Below are 21,525 nucleotides of genomic sequence, written 5' to 3' on the forward strand. Positions count from 1 at the left end.
TGCTCTGAGCTAAGAGGTGGAGGGGTCCGACAAGTCAAGGAGGAAGGGGACCTTGGCAGAATAGAGGCGAGCTGGAATGTCCAGCACCAGCCGGGAGCCCCCTTCTCCTACCAAGCGCACCACCCACCATGGAGTCTGACCTTCCTTTCCTCAACCATCTCTGTTCAAAAAGCACCTTCCGGTGCCACTGGTGGAAGCGCCCTAAGTCTCGCCTGTCTGACCCCGAGACGTGTACAAACGCCGATCACGTCCGGCCCGGCCGTACCTCAGCAATGAGAAATCTGACCTCCGGGACGCCTGCAAAGCCGAGGTCTGGACGTGTTTGGTGAGGAGCCTCGAGGAGGGGGTGCCGGCCTTGGGAGGAATAACGAGAGCAAAGGCGTATTCCCCGATTCCCAGGGCACTGGGCTCTCACTCATCAAGGCCCTCTGGCTCTATTCTTACTCTCATTACTATTATTCGGGACCCAGGAGTAGCTTCGTATAAAGCGCTGCCGGCTCTCTGCCTACTTCCCAGAGCCAGCCACCACTAGGGTTTCCAGCGAACAGCGGCTGCTGAGCCCTGCATTGCTGTCCGAACACAATTGCCTCTCCCTCCTGGCGTGGGCGGGCGCGCGTGGGCGTGGGCGCGCGCGCCTCTTTCTAAGTCTCCCCTTCCACACTCGGCCCCTGGATGGTAACTGAGGACTCGCCATCACCGCTTGCTCTAGCTGCTCTCCGCCCACGTTGCAACAAGTGCAGAAAACCCTGTAAATCCTCCCCTAGCCACTGCAAACAGCCGCCTCGCGGCTGTGGGGGCGGCCCGCGGGCGGGGGCCAGAAACTCGAGCCCGATAAATGACGGATTAAAATTGGTTGATCGTGCTTCTCGGTCTGCTTTCTAACCCTAATTCCAACTTCGAACGCTAATTCCACTCCAGTTGTAATCGATATTAACCACCAGATTTACTCATTATAGGAAAAATCCCAACACGTTTCAATATCCTTTTTGGGGGAAGGGAGTAAAAAATCCCTACTATGTCACGTGCTTTTGGCTCCGTATCCCCAGCGCTGGTTGCAGAGCTGGCACATAGTAGGCCCTTGAACGCTGGTCGATTAAACTTAAGGCTTGCACTAGGCAAGGCTGTTCGGGATCTGGAGGAGGAAAGGGAAGCTTGGATAGCCTGGATTGTGTAAATCACCAGAGCTCCAACCCAACTGGGGGTATTCAGTGGGGGTAGCTAAGACGGACTCTAAAGCTGGACAGGAAGTGGGGGCTTGCCTTCGTGTTGGAAGTCCCATTCTATTAAAAGTCTCTTAAAAAGTTCCTTTGACGGTTATTTGTGAAAACGGGGGAAAGGGTAGGATCTTTTTAGCGTTTTTCAATAAGTTGTTTGGTTTGGGTTTGGAAATCTCAGAAGCGGGGGTCTCTGGAAGAAAGTGGAGGCTTTTTCCTCCTTTCCAATCCCCCAGTTGATTTGAATAGGGGTTCGGGTTTGGAAAAACCCCGAGAGTGGGAGGGAGGGGCATCTGAACTGCGATTGGTCTGAGGGAGACGAGCCGAAAGCAGGAAGCTTTCCGAGTCCTCCAGGACCGCTGATGGACGAGACTAACCCGCATTCGGGAGTCTTACTTCTAGGAGAGGTGAAGGAGCTGGGGGGGAGGGGGGGAGGGGTAGCTGCGGAGGGATCCCAAGGCTCAGTTTGAGGATCTTCAGTTCGAAATCGCCTTCGAGAGGTCCAGGGCCCTAATGCAGTCTATGAGCCCTTTAATCCAAGTTTGAAAGACACCGGCGAGTAGCCATCCTGCACACACACGCACGCACACGAATCCGGGGCACACACGTACTGATTCACACACACGATTCCTTGATTCCGTGGGGGACTTTACATGCATCCGCAGAGAGCGGAGAGGACTGCACTTTCCCCCCAGCTTCTCGCCCCGGCGTTCTGCCGCCCGGAGGAAGGAGGGGGACCCCGGGCACCGCCTCACTCCTTCAGGCCTGTCTCTGCCATTCGAATTCAGGTTTAGAATGCCTAACTCCCAGCGGCGCTTGTCACAGCTATATTTCCTTCTGATAGGCAAAGCAATTATCTTTATGGATGATTAATAGCGCAGTCCTACTCAACCTTTCAGTGTGTCCCTTCTCGCCCCACTAGCTTTAATTGTTTTAATTTGACCTTTATGACTGTTTGCCCTCACAAAGGATCCGGACCGAATCCGCCCTACAGAGAACTCCCGCCCCCCGCCCCCACTCCCCATCCCCGCCTCCATCCCCGCCCGGGCTTCCCGGAGGAGGAAGTAGGGAGGGGGCGGGGAGATGGAGCCGGCTGTCCTGGCCAGGGGAGATGGGCAGCCTCGCCAGCCTGGGGTGGGGAGCTCCTGCCTCACCCCCTGAGCGATGCAGGGGCTAATGCTCGCATTATAGTCGCCTTTATTCGGGAAAAGAAATAAGACTAACATGCAATTAAAAAAAAAAAAAAAAACGACACGACCGTGCCGGTCTTCGCAAGGAGGCGCGCTGGGGCGGCGGGGGCCAGGCCGGCCTGGGGGAGCACGTCCCCGCCGGCTCTGCAGCCCCGAGCGGTTTGCAACAGATGCACTCGTGGCGCAGCGCGCTGCAGCCCCGCACCCCCAGATCGCGCCTCCGCCCCTCCGACGTGCGCGCGAGTTCCCCTAGCGCGCGCTGCAGGATAATGCCCTTCCTGCTTTCCAAGAAGGTGGGGAGCCGGACGGGGAGGGGGTACCTGAAGGAGGGGAGGGGGCGGGGCGGGCTGGGAATCCGCGAGCCGGAATCCACCCGGGGCTGGGGGAGCCCGCGCGTCACGTGCTCGGGCCCCGGCTCGGGTTCTCGCATGTTAATGATGCGGGAGTTCCAATCAGAACACGCTGGGGGGGTGGGCTGGGGGAGGCTCCTCTCGGGCAGGAACCACCCTCCTCCGCAGCGGAGGGTGGTCCGCTGTCACCTGACCGCCAGCCGCGCGCGGGCCTCTCGGCCCCCCTCCCACCCTTGCCTCCACCCCCCCGCGAGTCCGGGGGGCGATGGTACTGCCTGCTCGGTTACAAAGTCCCCCGCCCGCGCGGGGCCGGCTCTGTGCAGCTCGCGCCCTGGCCGCGGCCGGGCTGCTGCTGGGGATGCTGCTGCGGGGATGCAGGATGAGGATGCTGAGGATGCTGAGGTCGCTCCCTCCTCCTTAGCGCCCCCCTCCTCTCCTTTCCCCTCCTCCCCGGCCAGCCTCTCCATTCTCCCGGTGCCTCCTGCGCCCGCGCCAGCCAGCAGGGGAAAGGGTCCTGTGCCGCCGCCCGGGCTGCCCCACGCCGCCCCACGCCGCCAGCCGCCACCACTGCCGTCGCCGGGAGGCTCTGCCCTCGCGCCTCGTCTCGCCTCGCCTCGCTGCCTGAGCTCCAGGTGAGTGAGTTCCGGGCGGCGGAGGGCTGGCCGGGGGTCTGCCGCCCGCGTGGGGGTGGGTGGGGCGCGGGTTTCCCCCAGTGCACCCCACCCCGCCCACGGCTCTCTCTCGAAGGTTTGGGGTGAACACAGACCGCACCGCAGTGCTAACTTTGGGGACGGAGTGCGAGTGGGCGGCTGGCTGTTGCTCCCCAGTTCCCACGCCCTCTCGTCTGGGGGGTCACCAATACGCTCCCCAGTACAAGCCTTGATTGGGGAGGAGGGCTCGGCTGAAAATGCCCTAGCGAGGGTCCTTGACACCAATTTCTGAGGCTGAGCTCTTTGGGCGTGTACCTCTACTGCGTGGAATTGAAGTTTCCTCCAAGGGAAAAAGAGGGGGTGGGACCCGATCTCCCTGCATCTTCCCGAGCTCCCTAGGTCTTCGAAGCCTCGGGATCTATGGTGTTTCTCTGAGATTGTGTGGGTGCCAGTGTGCGTCCTTTGCAGGGGGGTGGGGGTGGAGGTACCCCCTCACCTCTTTCAAGCCATCATCTTTAGTACTGGGGAGAGAGATTGCCCTAATGATTGACGGGTCGCAGAGCCCCCTCCTCCCCTCCCCTCCCCAGCAGCAACAGCCTTGGATTCCAGTAGGTCCCTTCGTGGCAGCAGGAATGCAGATAGCTCAGTTAAAAGTATGCAGTTAAACACACACCCACCCACACACCCATACACCCCCAGAGAAGCCACAGAAAATGTCTCCTTCCCCTCGAACTCCTGCTGGACTCATGATGGGAAAGTGCTGAATCATAGAAAGACCCAGCAGGATCATTTTGCTTATTTATTTGGAAAGTTTGACATAGTAGAAAATATCCATTATTTTGGCATAATGTTTTGAAAAGTAAAATTTAGGCTTGGGTTTTAAAAAATGATCTCCAGATTGTACCTTTTTTTTTTTTTTTTTTTTTTGGTATGGATTGAATCTGCTTTCTCACTTTTTTTTTTTTGCATGTTAAGTTGTTTTTGTCTGTTTTCTCCTACTGCCCTCCCCCCACCCCAACCCCCAAAATTGCACAAGACATACATTTTCATAGGGATGTGTGTGTGTGTGTGTGTGTGTGTGTGTGTGTGTGTTGTGTGTGCGTGTGTGCCCAGGAGTGTAAGCTAAATGGAGAAAGGTGTCCTGAAAAATAGAGACTATCTTCCTTGAATGAGTCCCAGGGAAAGCCAATTCGATTTGTCATATGCTACAGAAGGCTATGGCAAGCTGATAAAATGCAGACTGAGGAGAAAAAGAAGCAGGAATTGTCAATAGAGGAAGAAATCAGACCTAATGCAATTGCTCTCTGAGTGAAAGAACGGCATGCTTGGTAATTCCCCAGTTAAGCTCGAGACCTCTCTGGTCAAGGGGATTTTTGATTTTGGGCTATTTCTGATCGACTATTCTTGTAGCCTCTTCAACTCCCAACCTTGCAGTTGGCTGATAAAATGAAAAAGATGATAAAAACAGAATTTATTCGAGAGGCAGGATTAGCAAAAAATGGGTGTGACAGAAGCTGGCTTCTTGTCCTGGTCTGCTCTCAGCTCAGTTGTCCTGGCTGAACTGATATGCAGTCTAATTGACCTAACAGAAGACCGGCATGGTTTGGATGGAAAACCCTTATCTACAGGTACACAGAGGACTGGATGCCCCCCAAAAAGCTAGATTTTTGCTTTCCCAAGGACGATGTGTTTTCATCTTCCCTCCCCCCAATGGTTTCCACCAAACATATGAACATGTCACCTTCAGCTAGGTACCTCTCATCATATATGCACACTAACAGGATTTGGCTCCCCACAAAGATTTTAATTTATCTTCTAAAATTAGAAGCAGTGCCTTTGGAAAAGCAGAATGATTTCAAAGGTATTTAGAAGGGAAAAATGGAAGAAAGAAATATGGGTTGATAATTGAGTTTTGCTGCTTGCGGCTGAAGTTCAGATGGCCCCACCCTGTTGCCTTACATCTGCATGGAAGACAGAAGGAAAAGGAGAGGAATTAGGCATTTGCAGTGGTGCAGTGGGCTGCTTAGGTATCATATATATTTAAAGAATGACTAACACTTTTGAGAATAACCATGTTGAGCAACAAGGGTTCTTAATCTGCTCGTAGCCCTTTGGAGAGGGACAACATGGTAGAGCTAGCCCACAGTAAAATAGCCATTTCACTTTCTGGAATTCATTTAGAGAGGGGAAAATCACATGGAGTCTATTTCATTCAAGTTTAAATGTTGCTGCTGGAACATTTGAAGGACAAATAGTTAAGAGAAACTTCTTGTAGTGGGTATCCATAGTTTATATTAAAAACAAAAACAAAAAAAAATTCTTCCTTGTTTTAGGACCGACTTATTAAAAAGGAAATATTAACATGGCTGGATGTTGTCAGTGTTAAAAGAAATACATGTTAGTAACGGATCACCAGTAGAACGATGTTCTTTTTCTCCATCTTTTCCTCTTGGAGTCATATCAGAGCCACCAGATAAATCCGGAATTATTAATGCCTGCAGGACTGCCATAATAGCATGGTTGTGTAGGAATGAGACCTTACTTTGAGAGGAAAGGGGATTTTTTCCCCAGCTATCCTAAAGAAAAGGGAAATAGACATCAGTCAAGATATTCTGCTTATTACCAATCCTTTTTGATTAGGCACAACACCGTCAGTCTTTCTGATGAAATTCTAGGATACTTTTTATTAATTCAAAAAGCCAGCTTACAAATTTTTGCCCTTCCTTTTTTTAAAAAAAAAGTTTTTAAGAAGAAAAAATTGTGCTCCTTTCACAACATCACTTATATAAATTAATAAACGTGAGAAGGATGCTCAATTTATGCCATACCAGTAGGGTGGAATTTCTCTTGACAATTGCTCATATCATCTCTTGGTTAAAATGGCAAGCCCTGTCTGCCTTTCCCTTGCTTATGCTACCCTATTTAAAGTATTTTTAATTACCTCCCTCTCCCCTCCTACGGCCCTCAATTCTGCAAAGATTTTGGAATTCTCTAAAGCAATAAGCAATGAAAAGCAAAGCCTCTGCGAGCAGTTATTCAGCAAACTGTATCCCATCTCTGGCTGGCTGGTCGTGGTCCATGCTGCCGAGGAGTTCCATGCCATCCACACTCAGATGGCTGCCTTGGGGAGGTTCATTTCCGAAGCCTCCGCTCCCCCCCTTTTGTGGGCACGATTTTTGTGTTTAACCAGCTTTGTCTGCTTGCACAGTAATGGTTGGGAAGGAAGGTTCCAGAGCTGATGCAGCCCCTCAAGTCCCAGGGTAAACAGGCATGCAGTCCTGCATGCTGGGACATTCCAGAACACCCACCTCGGATGAAAGAAGTGAATGGTCAGGATGAATAAACAATCAGGCTGCTTTTTGCCAAAAGCGGTAGAGCTCAAAACATTTTTTTTCTTTTAATTAAAATTGGAGATGATGTGAATTCATAGCCTTTAACTGGAGCTTAAAAAAAAAAAATAATGAAGATGATGCAGAGGGATCTGGACAGAATGGGCGGAGGCTGCCTTGTTCTCCTCAGGTCAGTCTCCAAGGACACACCTTTTGCACACATACAGGCAAGTCAGGTTTTACGCATTTTCCAAGAAAACTTTGCTCAGCAACACATAAGGGGCTAATGCAGTAGAGTTAGGTTTCAGTATCCTAGAAGACACAGAATTTTAGTTATTTTTTCCTTTCCTGCCCTTTTGAAGGGCTATCTTATGAAAATTTACTGGTTTTTTTTCTTTAATTAAATGGGTATCTCAAAAAACAGCCACATTGGTAAATACCTCTTACTGCCTCCTATATATGTATGTACATATATTTACATATATGCTTAGATGGAAATAAAATTTTTAATTAAGAAATTGTAAAGCTTCATTTCAGGAAAGGCTTAAAAAAGATTAAAAAAAAAATAAAACTTCTTTCCCCATCCTTACCCCACCCCAACACCATGAAAAATGTGGTTTTCAGAAATCCACAGGCTCTCGGCTCTTCAGATGAGGCAGACCCAAAGCCTGTCAGGAATGGGAAACGCCGAAGGAAAAACATCTCTTTGTCCTGACAGCTGCTTTTGAGTAGGTTTCTTGCCTACCTTATTACAGCGGTCCGACAGGTAAAAAAAGAAAAACAAAGAAATAGTGTACTTCGGCGCTTCATTTAATATTACTGTTTTCAGAATGATGTTGTCATTTTCCTACAATTACCTTATGTGTTGATCACAGTGGACTCTTGGCCAAATGATTCGTGGTCATACTTGGTTCTTTTGGGGACTTAAGAATGAAAATAGCCAAGCTGCTAATGCTCTCAAACCTTTGGTTCTTACAGATGTGGCCTTAGGCATGGTGATGGTAGCAGTGGATTTTCCCCAAACTCCGTGCACTAAGTAAGTACCGCCATTGTTAAATATGCCTTCCTGCTCTGTTCCTCTTCTTGGGGCTCTTGGGAGATAATAGTTGGACAAACAAAACAGGACCTCGTTGAGATATGATGAATCAGGGACAAACACACACACACGGATTTAGTTAAGTTCGCCATTTTGTTTTAAAACCGTGGGACCAGTAGGATGGTTAGGAAGATGGTAGAAGGAATGGTTTGGCGCTGGACTGACTGACATATATCTCCGGTGACCAGGTATCCTTGCCTCTCTCACCTCTGCATTTCACAAGGAGTATTGATTATCTCCAAGATGAGAGAAGTAGCATATTGCGGAGGTCTTCTTCTCTGTGATGATGCACCACGACTAGCTAATGCTTGTGTCTCCATCCCATCCAAAGCTCATGGAACTGCATTCTGAGTTCGCCTAGGGCAGGAGCTTCTCTCTTAGTCTCAGAACCTGCTTCTTGACAACAACTTGCCCTAGCAAATTCCAGATGTAGGAAAAGAGGCCATTATTGGTGCATTAGCAGGAGTGGTTCATGGGACTGCATTTTAGGGGTTTCCCAGTCCCTGCAACCAGCATCTTTTTATAACCTAAGTGCTTCCTTCTCTCTATTGCCCTTTTAGCAAAGAACAACCCATTCTCCAAAAGCGAGCCTCCGTGCAAATTTAGAACCTCTCCCTGCTGTTCAGGGATTTCAACCTGTAATTTACAAGAATTTTCTGAAATTCTCAGGCATTCAAGAAGTGGCCAAGTCCTAGAAAATAAATCTCAGCTCGAAAAACATTCTTTTCCCCATCTTCTGGCATCCTGGGCTTCTGTTTCCCCATTTGCTCGTCACCTGCACCTTCTCCCCCAAACACTACTCTTTCACATGGACCCTCCAACACAGTCTTGTCTCTGGGCCCCCTTCACTGCTGGAGCCGCTAATAATCTTTTGACACACGTATATATTGATCGCTCCGATTCTTGTTTTTAACTTGGCCGGATTACATGATGGGGTGTCATTTGGGGGAAAAAACCTACCACATTTATAATAAATATTAGGCTTCCCATATTCATGAGGGCAGCGCACAAAGTAGCGTGTTTACCGTAGCGTGACCAAATAAGCATGCGCTCGCTATTCTCCGACACATTCATTTGCTTGGCTGTTTAATATCAAAGGTCAGGTTTATAATCTCTAGACGTTGGTGTCTTTTATCCTCTGCGTGGGGATTTATGCATACGGCATAATGTATATAAAATTTCTGAGCCCCGGCTAGCGGGGAAACCTTTCCTACCTGAGGAATGCAGAAAAGGCAAACAGATCTGCCCGAGATGGTGTAGATTTAAAATCAGCCACTGATTTATGCAGTCCATATTTTTTCAAGTTTTTACCATGTGTGTATGTATCAAGGCATACACTCTGTGTATGCAAATATCGTTTTTAATGTGTGTACAGTATAATGTAGTGTATATTTGGAGAAAAGCCGGTTTTACATATTTTCAAAAAAGCATTTGATCCAGCCACACATGACGGAGAAATAAAACCATTTAAAAAATAGGGATTTTTTTCTTTAAATGAAACTTGTTTACAAATTTTCATCAGTAATTCTCTAAAATAGATTTTCCTGTAAGTTAGATTTTTGGTAAGAAGTAGTCCTGTGAAGTAAAGCTTCTTAAACATATCTAGCTTTAAATAGTTGATCTAACTGTTGTTTCGTGCCCCACACGGTATAAATATGGGGTAGAGGGAGGTTATGTGGTCCTAGCATTCAAGTTGGAACACTGGAGATTTTAGGAACTATCATCTTGCACTGCCAAGGAATATCATAAGGAACAGTACAGTCAGAGGTGGCTGGGTGGGGCATGATGCAGCATTCATCTGAAAGCCTTTTGTCTCATAAAAGTGAATGAACAGGAGGAAGGCCTCTTTCCCAATCAGCATTCCCCTTGCCTTCTTAATGCTATAAAACCCAGCCTGGAGAAATGTCTATTCCAGTTTCCATATATCATACACATTTGGCTTTTTAAAATTTTTCTTTTTTCCTTTTCTTTTCTTTCTCCTTTTTCTTTTTTTTCCCCCATCTTTCTCTTTTTCTTTTTTCTTCCTTTTTTTTTTTTTTTTTTTTTTTTTTTTTTTTTTTTTTTTTTTTTGGTGCATGACTCTGAAGGCTTTATCCATCTGTCTTCCTTAATTCATAGCCAGTAATATGAGTGCTCTGAAAATTGTTATTCATCAATGAGATGTACAGTTGACATTACTAAGACTGAGAGAAGTAAATTCAGGAATTGCAGCAAAGTCAGCTCAATTTTTCCCCCCAAATGGCCTTGAAGAATTTTGCTGTTTCTTTTTTTTAATTTTCCAAAATGCAGAGCTCTGGTTTCTCCAGGCATTCAGATAGAGATAGAGAGAGACAGAGAGAGAGAGGCAAAAGGCCAGAGTTTGCCAATGAAAAACACTTCTAGAAAATAGATGGTAGAGACTCTGAGATAGAAAGGTAGAGAATTTGGGAGCTGGAAGAGGAATCTCAGCAGGCAGCCACCCTAATCCAGACTCCAAAGGTCCCTTCCTCTTTAACATGCTATTTTCTTATATTATTTCAAGCTTTTGATGTTCTAAGTAAAGGCCCTTCTGTACATTCCCCGGTAAAATTTCACATTCTGGTTCAGATTCAGATGCAGCAATGGAAATTGGAAACATCTATTTCTGTTCACTAAAAGAAACAGGAAGATGATCTAGGAGCGGTACCTTAAAATATGAGAACATGCATGTGCGTGCTTGCTCACAAACACACAGGTCCATGCAAGAGAAGGGGGAAGATGTGCTTGGATGCTAAATCACAGCTGGCGCTGACCTGCTGCAGCAGTGCTGGCTAACGAACAGAGCTTTGGGGTGTAGCTTTCTTGTTGTCAGAGTTTTAGAAAGAAGGAAAAATAAGAAAAAGGTGGTCTTTGCGACTTACTCCTTCTCCTGGTTCATTTCATGAGGATGGGATAAATGGGGAAGGTAGGAAAAGGAAACCCAAATGCTCAGAGTGGTCAAAGGACAGAAAGGGGAAGACCTTCCTACAAGAGGGTGTAGTCTGCAAACAGTGGGGCTGGTTCCAGCCTGCGATAGATTTAATTAAGGGACTGAAGGTGGGGGGGACTAATCTAGGCTAGGAACTGAAACGGCTTCCCGAAGGAGAAATGGATGGGGATGATTTAATGAGATGGCAGTAGAATGTGCTCTTGTTGCAGAGAAATGGGCGGTGGCTTCTGTACAGATAGGGCAGAGGAAGAATTCAGGGAAAGCTTTCCACTGGGTCAGAACGAGAACCATGTGCAGGTGCGGTGGACCAGGGTTCTCAGACACTTTCCAGGTAGAAATCCAAACCGGATCAGCGTTTTTAATCCAACTGTTCTGGGTGGATTTATAACTTTAAAAATCACCCGGCACAAATTGTGAGAAAGCATCGACTTTGCAGCTGTTTAACTGAGATGGGCTGTTAGCGGTGCTTAGACTCTGATTTTATACGTGCTAAATAAAAAATAGACAAGGAAATTAATCAAACACCCTTTTTTTTTTCATTTGCTGCTGCCGCACGGTCAGGAATCAGACTGCCAAATCTCTCTGCTTTGGCTCGCCGTCGTATTTCAGGGTGTGCCTCCATGGTGACATAACTCAGGGCCACTTTCTTCAGGCTGTCGTTCCTGCAACGCCACAATCAAACGAGTAGATCAGGAAGGCGACGGGTTTAAAGGGAAAGAAAACAGCTAAATAGTCTGCATTTGGTTTGATTTCATTTGCCATAAACAGAGGCATCTCAGAGAAGGCAAAAACATAATGGATGCTTTAAGTAGGCAGCAGGGTGGACCTCGGTGCCCGTGTTTGAATCAAGCTGGCATTTGATTCACCAAAGAAACATAAAGCTTTGTTTCCAGATGTAAAAGAAATCCTTCAGAACTGCTTGTTCAGCACCCCCTCTTTTCTAGGACTTCCATTTTTCCTAAATTTTGTTTTCTTATCTAATATAACAAAAATATAAAAAAGGGCGATGTCATGGCCACCCTACTAGATGAAGGGTCACCTTCTCAGAAGATAGGAGGATTCCCATTTTCCTTTGTGTATTGAGATTTTTAAAAATGCTCGGCGTCGGGGTGGGAGGGGAAGATGGATGATGCCTTTGGAGTGGGTCAGAAGAGGGATTGATATTATTGATTCTAATCGCTAACAATATCTTATCAAGCCCTTTTTTGTACATTACTAAATTTGACTCTTTTCTGACTCTGGGAGATGGATGGATTAAGTATTGATTAATATCTAAAGCTAGATCCTCCCAGATCTACATCTGTGAAACCCATTTTGCAGATGAGGAAGCCTACCAATGTGAAGAGAACATCTGGTTAGAGTAACCGCTAAGACACGCCAAGCCCTTCCAGGGAGGATGGGGGGGGGGCTACTAAGACCAAAATCACAGGTCCTGATGAAGTGGATGTGACCATTGTGATTATTTGAGAACTTGATTTGGAATATTTTAGGGGATAAAAGCATGTTTTTAAAAATAAAATAAGACATCATAATAAATAAAAATTATTGAAATAATTATAATTAATAGAATTAGAATAAAATAGTATGTTGATCAATCAATATTCATTTTAAAGATCTTATTTTCCCCCAATTACACGTTAAAAACAGTTTTTAAAATTTTTTAAAGTGTTTTGAGTTCCAAATTCTATCCCTCCTTCCTTCCTTTTTTTTCTTCCCTCCACGAGATGGTAAAAATAAGTTATAGATTATTCACAAATATTCCTTTATTAATTGCGAAATCAAGTAAAGCATTGGAATATCCCTTTAAGCCACCATTTATATATAGCACTTCACTTTACAAATATTACCTCATTTGAGCAGCTCCCGGAGATAAGTGGTACTATTATCCCCCTCTTGACAGAAGGACGTTCCTAAGTAATCTGACCAAAGTTTCATGCTAAGTTAAGTGATGGCGTCTGGATTTCAGCTGCTCTTCCCGAGTCCAGGCCCGGGGTACGCCGCCACATTGTTCCATAGAAAGTGTTTTCAAATAGACGCCGTGGCTGGATTTCCTTTGGGATGGAGCAGCTTCTGCTGTGCCCATTCACAGATGAGGAAGCTGAGACTCACAGAAAGTCCCCCCGCCCCGAAGTACCAGGGCCCAGCCAGCTCATAAAGCTGGTTCTGTCGGTGCTCCTCCGAGCCCTACCTCATGATGGGCTGCATTTGGGCGCAGTTCGCAGGATAATTAGTTTGGGTAGAACGCGGCCTGAGGATCAGCCGATCCCAGACGGGCTCCCTGGCGGAGCTCAGCCTCTACCTGGAGCAGATTCCTTCTGATCAGGGTGAGGGGCTGCTCAGTTCCTGCTTAGAAGCCACGGAGCAGTTATTTGTACCGAGGTTGTTCTCGGTCTCCTCCGTTGGATTATAAGCACTTCGAGGGCAGGGACTGGTCTTCCCAGCTCTTAGCTCAGGGCCTGGCATCCAGGAGGTGCTTAATAAGTGCCTGTTCACTGTCTACTTGCTTGGCTAATGAGGGCTGCATTTGGAATCAGAGAGGGCCTGAATTCAGATGTCTCTACTGCCCCTTATTGTCAGCAGGACTGAGGCTTTGAGGGGGTTGCACGGGGCGACCCCCGAGGGCCTGAGCACCGGGTTTGTGGGGCTGGGATCTGAGTGCTTGGAAGGGTATTCCTCAGGCTGCCTTCCTGCAGACACCGTGCCCAGGCCTTGCTGCTCCGGAGCAGTGGGATATTTCAGAGACTAGAAGTGTTTCATGCATCATTTGGGACTGTTTCTTGCTTTTTTTCTCCTTCAGACTTTTAATTCTGTTTGGGAGAAACTGGGGGGAAAGTCCTTGCATTAACCCTTCGTGTCTAGTTTTTCCACAACCTAAAACACACCAGAAATGGTTCACGTGATATGGTCAAAAGGATTGGACGTCAGGCCCCGAGTTCAAATCTTGACTTTGATTTTTAATAGCATGTCTTTGGGCAGGTCAGTTAGTGTCTCCAGGGTTCTCTCCGGTGAAATGGGGGCAGAAGGGGGCGTTTTTGACAGGTCAGCGTCGCCTAGTAGGGAGACCGAGCCCCAACACTGGTTTCTCGGCTTTCGGACCAGAAGTCCTTTCGGAGACCGCCTGTTTTACAGATGGGGAAACTGAGGCCCCGAGAAGGAAAGGGATTTGCCAAAGCTCGTGATTCTGATGAGCAGCAGAGTCAGGCTCAGTCGGGGGGGCTTCGGCCCAAGGCTCCTGCCAGCTCCCTTCCTCAGTTAATGGCCGTGTAGTGACAGGTGATCTCATAGGTACCAGGACACTTCTCCGTGAGGAGGCTCCCTCTCCTCACACAGACGGGCCTTTGGCTGCTCAGGTGCTCCCTGGGTCACTGAGAAATGGAATGACTCGCCCCGCTCTCACAGCCCGCCGGCCCCCTCTGATCTGGGGGACGCCTTGTGAACCGCGAGTCTGCTGGAAATGGGGAGATTTAGGAATCTCAAGGCTGTTCGGGGGTGGCAGAAGCCGCTAAAGGACAAGAGGTGGGGCTGGGCAGGGGGTGGCGCTGCCCCCCATTGGGGGAATGGACCCAGATTTCCCGATCCCCCCAAGCCCCGCTGTCTCCAGATCAGCCCAGACATTCCCAGGGCCTTCACCTTCGGCCCATTCCCTCACCCCCAGAACAGCCCGGGCCATCCCGAAGGCCTTCAGTTAGAGCGCAGCAGCACGGCGGGACGTGTCCCCGACTGTCTGTCCTACTTAGTGCAGGGGCCCGCAGGAGGGGGCCGGGAGGAGCGCGGGCCCTGCCTGGGCGAGGCCCCGTCCCGTCCAGGAGAGACCACTGGGCCAGTAAGGAGCGTAAATGCACCAGGGAGCACCTCCCCCTGCCCGGCCCCACCTCCTGTCCTTTAGGGGCTTCCGCCATCCCCGAACAGCCTTGAGATTCCTAAATCTTTCCATTTCCAGCAGACTTGGGGTTCACAAGGCATCCCCCAGATCAGAGGGGGCCCGCTGCCCAATGTCACGCCGTCGGCCCGAGCCAGGCCGTCTGATTCCAGGTGCCATGTCCTTCAGGATGCCCCCGTGTCCCCTGGCTCAGAGGGGCCCAAGGGGTCCCCCAAAGCCCCCCGCCCTCGCAAGCTTTCCCCGCACTTGGCTCCCTAAACACGAGGAGCTTACAAGTGGTAAAGGACGGGGATGGGGGACAGTTGCCCACGGTGGCTTCTGGCCGGGTCCAGCCTGGAAGGAGGGGCCCTTTGTCCAAGCCCCTCAGTCACCCACGGCTCTGAGTCTGAGAGCCCCCGGGGGAGGCAGAAGAGCCGGCCTGACCTCCCAGGGGTCACGCCAGAAGGACGCCCAGAGCCTCCTGGACTGGTCCAGGCTCTCCCTCTGGAGAGAAGGAATGGGCTCCAGGGGATCAGGCCCGGGGGCAAGCTGGCTGACCGCCATTCTGCCCTCGGAGGGTTCTGGAGACCCTGGATGGACCCTCCCTCGTCAGAGCCCTGCTTGGGGCGCCCTAGAGCTCCTTCACAAGCAGAATAGGGACGCGAAATGCTGTTATTAGTTATTGATGATGTGACGAAGCCGCCGAGCTGCTGGGCGAAACTTGGAGTCAGACTCACATTCTGGTACTGACACAGCTGCTTGAATAGCCCTAGTGAGCCTCAGTTTCCTCATCTGTGAAGTGGGGATAGTGTATTATTATTTTATGGTTACTATGGCATGAGACAGCCCTCGAGATGTAGCCAGTAACCTTCCCTGAAGAAGGAGGACAGAAAAGGAGGCTTCCAACAGCATATTCACCTTTAGGTGGAGCCCAGCATAGAGGTGAGGGGAAAACTATAGATCAGGAGTCAGGAAACAGAGGAAATAAGCACTTATGTAGTACCTACTGTGTGCTTTTTTCCATGAGTGTGACAACAGTTACTTCTTAGGCTTTGAGGCCTTCCATTGAGGGACCTTCATAGTTACCTTTTTCTGCCTATTCATTCCTCTCCTTTTGTCTGCCACCCACCCAGGCGACCAGGTGTACAGTGGTTAGAGCTGGGAAAATCTGAGTTCAGATCCAGCCCCAGAAACATACTAGCTGTGGGACCCTCATCAAGGAACTTGGCCTCTGTCTGCCTTAGTTTCCTCATCTGTAAAATGGGGATAATATTAGCTCCCAGGGAGGTCGGGAGGATCAAACAAGATAATATTTGTCAGGTACTTAGCACAGTGCCCGGCGCAGAACCAAGGGCCACATAAATGCTAGCTATAGTTATGATGACACAAGAGATTTCTAAAGCACTTAGCACAGTATCTGGTGTGTAATAAGCGCTATGTAAATGTTAGCTAGCGTTATTGTTATTAAATGATGTAATATTAGTAAAGTGCCTTGCAAATAGTAGGTGTTTAATATATGCTTACTCCCTTCCCCTCCCCCACTTTTAGTCCGTGTCTTGGTCCAAGCGTAAAAGTTCACAGGCCCCTTAGAGTCTCCCTTGCTTCATGGCTGAGAATCCGTAGTGCACACCCTGTCGGGAATGGGCGCCTCCCTCCTCTGCCTCTTAGGACCCCCGGCTTCTTTTCCAAGCCCGCTCCAGGTGCTCTCGCCTTCCCCGATTTACTCATGTTCGCCCTTTCTCGAAATGACTTTTCCTTAATTGTGTCCCTACTGTAGCCCCCACAATAACACGTGACGCATAATACATGTTATATAACATTAAACTCCCCGAGGAGAGGGATGGCCCGGCTGCCGCTTGTGCCCCTAATAAAGGCCAGCATGAAGTGGGATAAAGAGCGTGGAAGGAGAACCGAGTGAGGGCCTAGAAAATCTGGGCGAAATCCTACGGCAGCCCGGGCGTTTGATCCTCCATAAGTTGCTTTTAGCTCTTTTTTAGAGGCAAGAAAACTAAAATGTGGCCTCTCTGTCCTGTATTCCCGGGGCTCCAGTGAGGAAGAGGATGAGAAAGCGTTAGTTAAAGGGGCGCTCCCGGGAGTGAGACCGGACTCTGTTCCTCGGGTGCCCATCGTGACACCTAACTTTGGTTTTTCCGTACTAATGAGTTTTTATTATTATTTCACATTTGTAAAGTGTTTATCTTAGAGTTTCTCCCTTGGTCCCAAATTTTCTTGTATTTATAGATCCATAAAATCCTCAGGAACTGAAAAAGAAGGAAAAATGATGGGGAAGAGAAGAGGGACTGCTACAGTGGAAGGAACACTAGTTCTGTACTGAGAGGGCCTGGGTTCCAATCCTGCTTCTGATGTTTGCTGCCTGTATGATCTCAGACACGTTACTTCATTTTCCTGGCCTCAGTTTCCTGATCTGTAAAATGGGGTCTTGGATTAGTTGACTGACATCCCTTCCAGCTTTAGACCAAGAAAACCAATGAACCTAGAACCTTTTATGTAGTAGGTGCCCGATCTATGTTGACTGAATTTCATTAAATAATTTTGTGAAATAAGGGAGTATTATTCCCATTTTATGAGTGAAGAAACTGAGACTCAGGACTTGTCTTGCCCCAGATATGCAGCCGATAAATGTCCATGCTGGGGGTCAGGCTGCTTCAGCTTAAGTCCTAACTCCTAACTCGGAGCTGGTGAACTTCCGTTTTATAAATCAGTAATAGATAAATCCCATCCTCATGGCTGTCTCCTATGGCCCTGAGTGTCTTATTCAGCCTGGTTCTGAGAGGGGTCCTGGGGACTTCCCAAGACCAGTTCCCCAGGCTGGAGGAACAGCCTCGCTGCATGGGGAGGGAGGAGTTCAGAAGGAAACAGCCCCTCAATCAGGAGGAAACAGCCTTTCAGTCAGGAGGAAACAGCCTCTCAATCAGGAGGAAACAGCCCCTCAGGCAGGAGGAAACAGCTCCTCACTCAGGAGGAAACAGCCCCTCAGGCAGGAGGAAACAGCCCCTCAGGCAGGAGGAAACAGCCCCTCACTCAGGAGGAAACAGCCCCTCAGGCAGGAGGAAACAGCCCCCTCAGGCAGGAGGAAACAGCCCCCTCACTCAGGAGGAAACAGCCCCTCAGGCAGGAGGAAACAGCCCCCTCAGGCAGGAGGAAACAGCCCCCTCACTCAGGAGGAAACAGCCCCTCAGGCAGGAGGAAACAGCCCCTATTGGAAGTCCAGCAGGAAGCTTGGGCCACAAATTATCTCAGGTTACATCCTCAAGGGCCAGGAGCCCTCCTGGGAGGGCTGGAATTACCTTGTCCCACCAGAGATTCTGCCAAACCATATGTGTGTTCATAGCACATACACGTACACTCACACACACTCATGTGCACACACATACTCATACACACATGCATACATACTCATAGTACACATAAGTACTCACATTCGCGCATACACACTCATACTCATAGCCCCCTTCTCTTTCTTTCCCCTTCCCTTTCCTCCTCCTTTCCCTTTCTTTCCCTTCCCTTCCTTTCCCTTCCTTTCCCTTCCTTTCCCTTCCTTTCCCTGTCCTGTTCTCTCCTCCCTTCCCTTTCTTCTTCCCTTCCCTTTCCTCCTCCCTTTCCTTTTTTCCCTTCCCTCTCTTCCTCCCTTTCCTTTCTTTCCACTTCCCTTTCTTCCTCCTCTTCCTTTCTTTCCCTTCCCTTTCTCCCTCCCTTTGCTTTCTTTTCCCTTCCCTTTCTTTCCCCTTCCCTCTCCCTTTCCTTTCTTTCTCCTTCCTTTCCTCCTCCCTTTCCTTTCTTTTCCCTTCCCTTTCCTCTTCCTTTCATTTCTTTCCCCTTCTGTCCCTTCCTCCCTTTGCTTTCTTTCCCCTTCTCTCTCTTTCTCCCTTTGCTTTCTTTCCCCTTCCCTCTCTTCCTCCCTTTCCCTTCTTTCCACTTCTCTTTCTTCCTCCTCTTTCTTTCTTTCCCCTTCCCTTTCTCCCTCCCTTTGCTTTCTTTTCCCTTCCCTCTCTTCCTCCTTTTCCTTTCTTTCCCCTTTCCTTTCTTCCTCCCTTCCCTTTCCCCCTCCCTTTCCCTTCTTGTCCCTTCCTTCTCCCCCTTTTCTTTCTTTCCCCTTCCCTTTCCCCCTCCCTTTCCTTTCTTTCCCCTTCCCTTTCTTCTTCCCTTCCCTTTCTTTCCCCTTCCCTTTCTCCCTCCCTTTGCTTTCTTTCCCCTTCCCTTTCTTCTTCCCTTCCCTTTCTTTCCCCTTCCCTTTCCTCCTTCCTTTCCTTTCTTTTCCCTCCCTTTCCTCTTCCTTTCCTTTCTTTCCCCTTCCCTTTCCCCCTCCCTTTCCTTTCTTTCCCCTTCCCTTTCCCCCTCTCCCTTTCCTCTCTTTCCCCTTCCCTTTCTCCCTCCCTTTCCTCTCTTTCCCCTTCCCTTCCTTTCCCTGTCCTGTTCTCTCCTCCCTTCCCTTCCTTCCTTCCTTTCCCTTCCTCATCCTTGATCCTGCCCTTGACAAACCATGAGAGAAACTCCATGAGGGCAGGAGCCAGGCCATCTTAGGTCGGTGTTGACTTTGTCCCCAGCCCAGAGGGCAGCAGGTGCCACAGGAGGCCATTCGTAGGTGCTGATGATATTGGGCTGCCTCCTCCTGGTGCCCAGAGCCCCTCTGCCCCCCAGAGCCCACCCTCCCTGCCTCCTTGCCCCCATGTGTGACTCCCTCTGCCCCCTCTGCCTTGTGCTCCTGGTCTGGGTGCGTCTCTCCTGGTGTTCCCTCTGCCCCTGCTGGGATGCCCACCCTGACCCCCCCCATTGTCCTCTGGTTAGGGGAGGGACAGTGGGAGGCCATGGAGAGAAGCCAGCCTTGGCAATCTGGGTGCAACGCCCACCCCCACACACACCCCTACTGCGTCTGAGCCTCAGAGACTTTCTTTGCTCTTCTGTGAAATGGGGCAGCAGGACCCCTGACCCCTGAAGCCTCGTCTGTCCTGGATCTAAGGTCCTCTGAGGAAGTCACCGAAGTCTCTGGGCCTCAGTTTGCTTGTCTGTAAAACGGGGCAGGTTTGGACCAGCAGACAGCCTGCTCTCTCAGTTAGTGACCCTTGGATTCTTTGGCAGATGTAAAATCGCACAGTTAAGAAACAAGACGTCCTCACATGCTGTGCCTTTGGCGCTTTCACAGAGTACATTTTGTCTCTCCCCCTCCCCCCAACCCGATGCTTTCTGGACAGCCACTCAACAGTGTCGGCCTGGGATGGTTGTCCCCATTTTATAGACAAGAAACTGAGGATCTGGGAATGACTTAGCTGCAGTCCCATGGCTCAGATGTTTTGGAGGCGGGAGGCAGGGCCTTCTCCTGACAGTGCCAGCCCCCCCTTGCTCTATCCCTCTTTGGGAGGGCGTGGCAGCCCCCGTCTGCTGGAGTGCCCGAAGCTTGGCCAGGATCGTTTGGGACCACGTGCCTGCTTTCCCTGTGGTAAGACAGAGCCTTTTTAGGAGCCCCGTTAATGGTAAGGATCAGCCCACGAGATACAATGGCGGGCATCGCCCGAGGTCATTGGATCCTCAGGAGGGAAGCTGGTCGGCCTCCCGGGGAATGTTCTCTGCCATCATCAGCATTGGGGGGGATCCTGGCCTGTCTGAAAGGGAAGACCACTTGTCCCCGTGCATTCTGGCTTCTCCAGAGTAAAGAGGCCCATTTTTCTCAGGCCTAAGGAGTGTAGGGCCTGAGGAGTTGCCAGTGGGGCTCCCCCAAAACTCTCAGGGAGCAGCCAGGGGCCTGCTGGTCCTTCACGGCCACAACCCCAGACATTCAGGAGTGGGAGGCCCCCTAGACATCCCCCCAACATGGAAGGCAGACCATCTGCCCCAACCCCCCCCTTTACAGATGAGAAAACTGAGGCTCCACACAACTCAGTGATTTTCCAGCATCACAGAGGACGTCCCGTATTCCTCCTTTGTCTCCTCCACAAAACCCCTGACAAACGGCCAACTCCTGCTGGAGGACCTCGGTCCCCCAAAGTGGCTCTCCTGCTTTGGGGGCAGCTCCGATGGGTCCAAGGTTACCTCAGTCTCCCTCTCGGTAGCCCCCAATATCCCTTGATCCTGAATCTGCTCCTTGGGGCCAAGGAGAATTAGTCTGCTCCCCACCCCCCGGAAGGAAGGCTGTGTTACGTCCTCCCTGAACTCTGGGTTTTTCCTCTTAATTTGATCTTTAGGCAGAAATAGGCGCTCGGGAATGGCCACATCCCAGGGACCCCCGGTTTTTTGGCACAGGTGCACATCTCCTGACATTTTCCCAAGGTCCTTCTTGTGACGGGAGGTGACCCAGGACTCTGGCAGCCTGCAGAGGGGCGGGAGCCCTGCCAGGCAGGGAAGGCTGGGCATTGGGAGCTGGTGCCAACCGTGAATCTGGTGTTGTCCCGGCACCGGCCTGGCTAAGCATGGAGGGACAAGCTCACGGCAGTCAGAATCTCGGGGAGGTGGTCAGGACCCCCATGGCGAGCAGAGTCACTCTCACAGCAGGACTGGAGAGAATGCCCAGTAGCTCAGTCTCATCCTAAAACAGAAGCAGAGACCCCCAGACTCAGCCTGGCTCAGGGCGGGGACTCTGAGCAAATCCTCATCGACGGCCCCGTCGTAATTCAAGGGCTCCTTTGCGTATTGTTGTGGTCTCTTAGGGTCTTCTCAAAGTGAAGGCTCTTTTTCCTCTAAAAGGAGGCTCCCTAAAACAGATGTACGATATCGGGGATCCCGGCTGCCCCAACCCTTCATTCTAGGAAGCCAAGGACCATATGGGAAACATTCATGTAAACATTTCATTGCTCATCATCTTTGTGCAAGAGAAGAGGGTGGTATAATAAAGCATATCCCCATGGTGTCAGGATTCAGAAGGGCCCGAGTTCAAATCC

General features: G+C 49.7%; 1 long non-coding RNA gene across 1 annotated transcript in view; it reads left to right on the forward strand.

The window, feature by feature from the left end:
- Positions 1-3,072: 3,072 nt before the first annotated feature.
- The window catches only part of LOC127564802 (uncharacterized), a 68,486-nt gene continuing 50,033 nt past the window's right edge, over positions 3,073-21,525 (forward strand). The window contains exons 1-2 of the long non-coding RNA XR_007954360.1: positions 3,073-3,386; positions 7,712-7,769. This is a non-coding gene — a long non-coding RNA (uncharacterized LOC127564802). The remainder of the gene's footprint in view (positions 3,387-7,711; positions 7,770-21,525) is intronic.

The sequence above is a fragment of the Antechinus flavipes genome, chromosome 5 (assembly GCF_016432865.1).
Source record: "Antechinus flavipes isolate AdamAnt ecotype Samford, QLD, Australia chromosome 5, AdamAnt_v2, whole genome shotgun sequence".
Taxonomy (NCBI): domain Eukaryota; kingdom Metazoa; phylum Chordata; class Mammalia; order Dasyuromorphia; family Dasyuridae; genus Antechinus; species Antechinus flavipes.